Here is a 2,677-nt window from a genome sequence, read left to right as displayed (position 1 = left end):
TTAATCATGAAATTAAATATTTGTAACCTCCAAGGTAACATGATTAACTTACTTTATGTACATTCAAATATAATCTCATTTCTGAGCTTACTTCAATTGACTTACGGCATAGTCTTACGTACGAAAACATGGGGTGTAACATTTTTCCTCATGCTACACAGTATTGTGACATTCATGATTTGACATGTAGGCATTGAGATGTATATTCCTCATTGTAGACATGTGATTTTTGACCCTCCCCAAGATTTTTTATATTTTAGCGTAAATATTTAGTTTAGATTTAGTATCGCTCTCTTTACCTTATTTTATCTAAAAAAAAGAATTACAAAAAATATTTTCCCTTATTCTAGCTAGTTGATATTTTGTCTAGTTAGTTTTGTTTTTTGAAAAAATTAAAAAAAAAATTAGTCTTGGCATTTTATTTTCCAAAAAAAAAAGATAAGAAGAAAAAGTTCAAAAAATATTTTACATTTTAGTATATATTGAGTAGTATTTAAATGTCATTAATATAGTAATTATTTGTCTTCTCTAAATATTTTTATTATCTTAAATATACTAGTATCTTTTTAAAGCTATTTTTAATTCATCTTTAGAATAAAGAAAAGAAATGAAGAAAAAAAAAGAGAAACCCAAAAAGACATGGTCCAACCCAATTACCCTTAGTCCATTCTTCCAAACCCATTAGCCCACTTAAGTGCAAGATTTAATCCTAGCCATCTATTTCCTTTTAATCCAATGGACATCATCCTTCTCACCTCCATATAAAATACCCAATTATAGAAACCCCACCCTAAGTTTTCAATCCCAACACCCTATACACAAGAAATCAGAGGAGCCGCAATTCACAAAAAACAGATCCCCCGCCCTGTCATATTCTTCTTCACAAAATAGAGAAGCAGCGCCTGACACCAAAGGAACACCCATCGCTGCTGCTTTCTTCTTCCCTTCATCACACCTTCAAGAATCTGCCGCAGCCCCGTCCCTTTCGACCACAATTCGTCCGAAGCACACAAACACAAAAAGCAGAAAAAGAGAACGGTAATTTGGGGAAATGAGGAAAACGGACAAAAGAGTTTCTTAAAAATGGAGATTAGTTGAGGTTTGAAGGTTGGTCGAGGTCCGCTCATGGTGGCCGAGTTTGCAGTTCTGATTCATAGTCGACATTAGTGTTTTTCCGGATTGAAGTTTGATGCTGGAAATCTGTTTGTAGTTTCAATCTTCAACAAATCAACTGAAATATCACTTCAAGGTTAGTTTAAAGATTCTCTGTATTCCTGCTTGATTTTCCATGGCTAATTGATTGAAATTTCCTCTGAATTTGGTGAGTGAATCCCGTAAAATTCAATTACTGTATTTATGAGTTAGTAACATTCCTGATGCTATGTCTGTCTTATTCGAGATAATTTATTTTATTCTAGTTCTGCTTTGTTTCAAATCTGTTTTGTTTGGATATATTTGGACAGCGATCTGATGTGATTTTATGGTTATTTACTCACGTATGAATTTCCTTATGAATTTGGGTTGTTGTTTTGTTTTTTGTCCTTTTCGTTATTGTTGGTATGTTTCTGTTCAATCTGTATTAGGGTGGCTTTAATGGTAGAAATTAATTTGTAGTTCTTGTCATATTTTTCCCAAATTTGTGGTAGTTGAAGCCAAATGAAGAGTTAAATCTATATAGGTGAAATTGTGCTCTAAAGAGTTTGTTGGCAGATTCCTTGATTTCCTGCTCTTGGCTAGTTTTTTTCTCAAAATAATTTAATTATCTTTAGTATTAGTAGTTAGGGAAGTCAGTTCCATGAATAATTAAGGCTTGAATTTTCTTTGTTCATTGTTAGTTTAATATAATTTGAAAAAGCTCCAAAGTTTCGTGAAGTACTACTGTAGTGATAATTTTTCTTGCTTTCTTGTACAGTGATTTTTGTAGATATTTTTATTTATTTCATCTTGAGGAAGAAATAGAACACCAGAATCGTTTTGAGGAGGATCGGTACATCATGAGTTCATTGTGATTGTGTATACGTTCGCGTAACATAATTGCGAATTTAATTCTAAAAAAAAATAACTCGAGGTGCGCTGTGCCAAACAAAAATGGCAAATGCATGGCCCTCGCTTAACTAATATTTAAATCTTTAGAAATTCGGGACGTGCCATTTAGCGAATTTTCTTGGCCTCCCGCAAAGTTAACAAGACGCTAGCCACTTTAGGCACGCTTTTAATAATTTTACCTTCTTAACTACGGGTGTGCATTTCATGCGACCCAAATCCAAATCCCAAAACGTTGAATAAGAGGTGTCAAGGATCCGGGTGCATTTCATGTGACGTGATCCAAAAACACGCTCTTAAACGACGTTCACTTTCATAAAAACTAATTAAAAGCGGTAAAACAATTCTAAAATTGCAATAGGATAACATATATTAAAATCAGACTTTAGCCAAATATAGCAGTTGAGCGACCGTGCTAGAACCACGGAACTCGGGAGTGCCTAGCCCCTTCTCCCGGGTTAACAGAATTCCTTACTCGGATTTCTGGTTCGCGACTGTTAAACAGAGTCAAACCTTTTTCTCGATTCGGGATTCAAACCGGTGACTTGGGAAACCATAAATCTCCCAAGTGGCGACTCTGAATCTCTTAATAAAATGAATCCCGTTTCGATTGTCCTTTAATTGGAAAAACTCC

Source organism: Nicotiana attenuata, chromosome 9 (assembly GCF_001879085.1).
Source record: "Nicotiana attenuata strain UT chromosome 9, NIATTr2, whole genome shotgun sequence".
Classification (NCBI taxonomy): domain Eukaryota; kingdom Viridiplantae; phylum Streptophyta; class Magnoliopsida; order Solanales; family Solanaceae; genus Nicotiana; species Nicotiana attenuata.
The sequence above is the reverse complement of the archived record's forward strand: the minus strand, read 5'-3'. Positions refer to the sequence as shown.